General features: G+C 44.1%; 1 protein-coding gene across 1 annotated transcript in view; it reads left to right on the top strand.

Moving 5' to 3' along the window:
* The first annotated feature begins 3409 nt into the window (after positions 1-3409).
* LOC110521172 (mitochondrial glutamate carrier 1) overlaps positions 3410-6000 on the top strand; it is a 53640-nt gene continuing 51049 nt past the window's right edge. Inside the window, exon 1 of the mRNA XM_036968531.2 lies at positions 3410-3626. The gene's annotated coding sequence lies outside the window, so the exon portion shown is untranslated. The remainder of the gene's footprint in view (positions 3627-6000) is intronic.

Below are 6000 nucleotides of genomic sequence, written 5' to 3'. Positions count from 1 at the left end.
GTGGAGGCTATATACAGGAGGTACCGGTACTGAGTCAATGTGGAGGCTATATACAGGGTGTTACGGTACAGAGTCAATGTGGAGGTTATATACAGGGGGTACCGGTACTGAGTCAATGTGGAGGCTATATACAGGGGGTACCGGTACTGAGTCAATGTGTGGGGGTACAGGTTAGTAGTGAGGCTATATACAGGGGATACCGGTACTGAGTCAATGTGTGGGGGTACAGGTTAGTCGAAGTAATATGTACATGTAGGTAGGGGTTAAGTGACTATGTTTAGATAATAAACTGAGAAGCAGCAGTGTAAAAACGAAGGGGGGTGTCAATGCAAATAGTTCGGGTGGCCTTTTGATGGCTTGGGGGTAGAAGCTGTTAAGGAGCCTTTTGTGGTTCCTGAGTTAATTAAGCAGTTAACATCCCATCATGCTCAGGGTCATGTTAACATCCCATCATGCTCAGGGTCATGTTAACATCCCATCATGCTTAGGGTCATGTTAACGTCCCATCATGCTCAGGGTCATGTTAACGTTCCATCATGCTCAGGGTCATGTTAACGTCCCATCATGCTCAGGTTCATGTATAAAAATGCCGAGTTGCCCACTATGGCTAGAAGAAGAGATCTCAGTGACTGAAAGAGGGCTCTCAAAGGAACATAGAGGATGTATCAGTCACCAGATCTCAGTGACTGAAAGAGGGCTCTCAAAGGAACATAGAGGATGTATCAGTCACCAGATCTCAGTGACTGAAAGAGGGCTCTCAAAGGAACATAGAGGATGTATCAGTCACCAGATCTCAGTGACTGAAAGAGGGCTCTCAAAGGAACATAGAGGATGTATCAGTCACCAGATCTCAGTGACTGAAATTGTTTTATTTTTTATTTTTATTTAACCTTTATTTAACCAGGTAGGCAAGTTGAGAACAAGTTCTCATTTACAATTGCGACCTGGCCAAGATAAAGCAAAGCAGTTCGACAGATACAACGACACAGAGTTACACATGGAGTAAAACAAACATACAGTCAATAATACAGTATAAACAAGTCTATATACAATGTGAGCAAATGAGGTGAGAAGGGAGGTAAAGGCAAAAAAGGCCTTGGTGGCAAGGTAAATACAATATAGCAAATAAAACACTGGAATGGTAGTTTTGCAATGGAAGAATGTGCAAAGTAGAAATAAAAATAATGGGGTGCAAAGGAGCAAAATAAATAAATAAATTAAATACAGTTGGGAAAGAGGTAGTTGTTTGGGCTAAATTATAGGTGGGCTATGTACAGGTGCAGTAATCTGTGAGCTGCTCTGACAGTTGGTGCTTAAAGCTAGTGAGGGAGATAAGTGTTTCCAGTTTCAGAGATTTTTGTAGTTCGTTCCAGTCATTGGCAGCAGAGAACTGTAAAGAGAGGCGGCCAAAGAAATAATTGGTTTTGGGGGTGACTAGAGAGATATACCTGCTGGAGCGTGTGCTACAGGTGGGAGATGCTATGGTGACCAGCAAGCTGAGATAAGGGGGGACTTTACCTAGCAGGCTCTTGTAGATGACATGGAGCCAGTGGGTTTGGCGACGAGTATGAAGCGAGGGCCAGCCAACGAGAGCGTACAGGTCGCAATGGTGGGTAGAATATGGGGCTTTGGTGACAAAACGGATTGCACTGTGATAGACTGCATCCAATTTGTTGAGTAGGGTATTGGAGGCTATTTTGTAAATGACATCGCCAAAGTCGAGGATTGGTAGGATGGTCAGTTTTACAAGGGTATGTTTGGCAGCATGAGTGAAGGATGCTTTGTTGTGAAATAGGAAGCCAATTCTAGATTTAACTTTGGATTGGAGATGTTTGATATGGGTCTGGAAGGAGAGTTTACAGTCTAACCAGACACCTAAGTATTTGTAGTTGTCCACGTATTCTAAGTCAGAGCCGTCCAGAGTAGTGATGTTGGACAGGCGGGTAGGTGCAGGTAGCGATCGGTTGAAGAGCATGCATTTAGTTTTACTTGTATTTAAGAGCAATTGGAGGCCACGGAAGGAGAGTTGTATGGCATTGAAGCTTGCCTGGAGGGTTGTTAACACAGTGTCCAAAGAAGGGCCGGAAGTATACAGAATGGTGTCGTCTGTGTAGAGGTGGATCAGAGACTCACCAGCAGCAAGAGCGACCTCATTGATGTATACAGAGAAGAGAGTTCTCAAAGAGGGCTCTCAAAGGAACATAGATGATGTGTATCAGTCACCAGATCTCGGTGACTGAAAGAGGGCTCTCAAAAGAACATAGAGGATGTGTCTCAGTCACCAGATCTCAGTGACTGAAAGAGGGCTCTCAAAAGAACATAGAGGGTGTGTCTCAGTCACCAGATCTCAGTGACTGAAAGAGGGCTCTCAAAAGAACATAGAGGGTGTGTCTCAGTCACCAGATCTCAGTGACTGAAAGAGGGCTCTCAAAGGAACATAGAGGATGTGTCTCAGTCACCAGATCTCAGTGACTGAAAGAGGGCTCTCATAGGAACATAGAGGATGTGTATCAGTCACCAGATCTCAGTGACTGAAAGAGGGCTTTCAAAGGAACATAGAGGATGTGTCTCAGTCACCAGATCTCAGTGACTGAAAGAGGGCTTTCAAAGGAACATAGAGGATGTGTCTCAGTCACCAGATCTCAGTGACTGAAAGAGGGCTCTCAAAGGAACATAGAGGATGTGTCTCAGTCACCAGATCTCAGTGACTGAAAGAGGGCTCTCAAATGAACATAGAGGGTGTGTCTCAGTCACCAGATCTCAGTGACTGAAAGAGGGCTCTCAAATGAACATAGAGGGTGTGTCTCAGTCACCAGATCTCAGTGACTGAAAGAGGGCTCTCAAAAGAACATAGAGGATGTGTCTCAGTCACCAGATCTCAACCCAATTTAACACTTATGGAATATTTTGAAGCAGCGCCTGAGACAGCATTTTCCACCACCATCAAGAAAACACAAAAGTATGGAATTTCTCGTGGAAGGGATTTGTGTTTCGTATCCCTCCAATAGATTTCCCGAATTGTAGAATCTATGCCAAGGTGCATTGAAACATGGCCACGGTCGATGTTTGGGGTGTCGGGTTGATGCATTTTTTTCTCTGACGGGCAGAATGTAATTTTTTGGGCCTGCACTACCGAAGGCTATATCGGTCTGCTAATACTGGACTAGTAAAGGCCCAGTGCACTACTTGTGTGAAGATTATTATTATTATTAAAAAAAATATATAAAAAAATCATATTTTTTATTCTGATTTTTCACGGGGCGGTGCATTGAAGTTGTTCTGACGGCTCATGGTGACCCAACTCCCTATTAAGAACCTCCTTTATTTTTGACGGTTACCTCGGCTGTACACCTTTGCAGTCACTGGAAATCTACCGGCCACTAGAGGACATAGATCCTCATTTTCCCTTATATATATATATATATATATAATCTTCAATCATCACCCCTTCTCTTCTCTTCTCCCTCCCACCCCTTCTCTCTTCCTCTCTCCAAGGGACACAAATGCTAGTAACACCGGCAGGTTAGCAAGCAGGCTGCCAGCAAGCGAGAAGGACACGAGAGGAAAACGGTTATTGTCAAACACCAGATATTATCCATCTAAATTAACGGAAACTGCACAACACGGTATGTGAATAGTGCGTGCTATCATAATCTAATAATTTCGGATAAAGCATGTCTTCATGGATAACGGAGAAATAGCGCGTTGTGATATTAGGCTAACCTCAACTACCTGATAAATATAGGATGCATTTTTTGTTGTTGTTGAGTTTAGAGAATAGAGAAAGGTTGTAATGCATGTGTCGTGAGTACCCGGTAGTTAACGTTTCATCTAATTCCAGCAATCAGTTCTGAGCAACGGCGGTGCGCTGCTACCCTTCCTCTTCTGTCAAAAGAGCCAATCGTTTCCCGTTATGTGGCAGGATATGATTCCCTGGTTGTGATTTGACATGAATACAGTTTTATTTAGGTCTTATGGAAGATGATTGAAATAACGGTAACAATACCGGTAGCCTATCAATTGAAATAGCGGATGATTATTGCGGGGATGTAGTCTACCGTAGGCTACGATGATAGTGTAGTTTAGGTAACATCCAATACCACTAGAAGTAGCCGCGAGGACACGGATTTAGTCTCTCCTTGGTAATAATTTAACAGCACATTTGCTAGGAAATGCCGATTTGTTGTACATGTTGGTTTGCTAGTTTGGACCGGGTCGAGATGTGTTTTTATCCCCGGATTAGCGCTTCGACAGGGGGATATACATGTTTCCCCTGCAGTCCCAGGAGACCTCGGAGGCGTAACGATTGTCGTGTGACAGCCTGCCTGAAGCCGATTTCAGACACAGGCGTGTGTGTGTGTGTGTGTGTGTGAGAGAGAGAGAGAGAGAATCGGGGACTATGAGCTCTGCGCATGTGTAGAGAATATGGAATTGAAATTGCTGGCGTCGTGATCGTTGCGTAATTGCCTGCGTGCATAGTTTGGCGTATGGGTTATCATATTCATTATGCTACATTCCCGATTTAAAACATGATTTATAGCATGTCAGACTGCTGTGTTGCTAGACCCAGTCGTGTGTCAACCATTCTATTGCAGCTGTGAAATTATTTATGAATCGTGTCCTTGGCATGACACCCTGGACGGTCAATGTCTTAGTTTGAATGAAAAGATGTCTCGTGTGGTTAGACCTACTTCACCTACAGTCCATAGAGAATTATCCACATGTTTGTCCTTTGGGTGTTTTAGCTAAAAAGATAAATAAGTTATAGACAACCGTCCTCACAGCAGTCAGTAGGCTATTGTATCTGTATGCTACTGCTGTTGTTTTTACATTCCATAGGAATGAGGAGCAACTCTGCAGAAAGGCCTAGAACTAAACCTCATATGTGCTGCTATCTCTATCTGTCTGTCTGGAAGATAAATGGATGTGTTGCCGGCCAGTGAGAGGAGACATTGAAGGCCACACAGTGTCTAGTAGCAAAGACAAATACATAAAAAAAATTAAAAAACACAAGGCAGTTGATTCTCTCTGTCTATTTGTTAAAGTCACCGTAGGGGTGATCCATCAATGATGTTCATAGAAATTAACAGACTGAAGCTTCTCAATTAGAGGCTTGATTGGTCTATACCTCTCAGTCCAGATGTTGTAGAGAGAGAGAGGAGATGGAGAGGCAGACAGAGCAAGAGAGATAGAGGCCTTCTCAATTAAAGGTGTACCGACTTGATAGGTCTATACCTCTGTCCAGATGTTGTATATAGAGAGAGGCAGACAGAGAGAGAGAGGCAGACAGAGAGAGAGGCAGACAGAGAGAGGCAGACAGAGGGGGAGAGAGAGGTGGAGAGACAGCGAGAGAGAGGCATACAGAGCGAGGTAGACAGAGGGGAGAGAGACAGCGAGGCAGACAGAGACAGCGAGGCAGACAGAGAGAGCGGTGCAGACAGAGGTACCGGGGCAGACAGAGGTACCGGTGCAGACATAGGGAGCGGGGCAGACAGACATACAGAGAGTGATCGAGAGAGAGAGAAGCACAGACAAAGAAGGAAAAAAAGGCAGACCGAGAGACGGACGGACGGATGGACACGCAGAGAAGGGAGAGGTCGATTGTAGACGCAGAGAGAGAAATACATTAAAAGAGTGATTCCGTAGATGGGTATTAGGTTTATAATCCTTACTCTAGAGCAGGAAGAGGAAACAGTAATCAGATTTATTTATGAAACCACAAATATGATCCTTCCTGGTGCATGACTCTTGTCTAGTAGCTTCTATGTCCATAAATATAATCACACTCAAACCTGAGAGACCGTGACATCTCGGCTGCGTGTACGGTACACGGTGCTCTTTCAAAAAAAAGAGAGAGATATAGTGATCCAACAGTAGTGTAGAGATTGAGAGTTGTCCTCGGGGACACCAAGGTGGTGGGTTCAATTCCTACAGGATTCACGTAAATACTAAAACATGTAAGAACTGTAAATCACTTGGGATAAAAGTGTCTACTAAGTG

The sequence above is a fragment of the Oncorhynchus mykiss genome, chromosome 4, assembly GCF_057628025.1.
Source record: "Oncorhynchus mykiss isolate SJ-2025 chromosome 4, ASM5762802v1, whole genome shotgun sequence".
Lineage (NCBI taxonomy): Eukaryota > Metazoa > Chordata > Actinopteri > Salmoniformes > Salmonidae > Oncorhynchus > Oncorhynchus mykiss.
The sequence above is the reverse complement of the archived record's forward strand: the minus strand, read 5'-3'. Positions and strand labels throughout refer to the sequence as shown.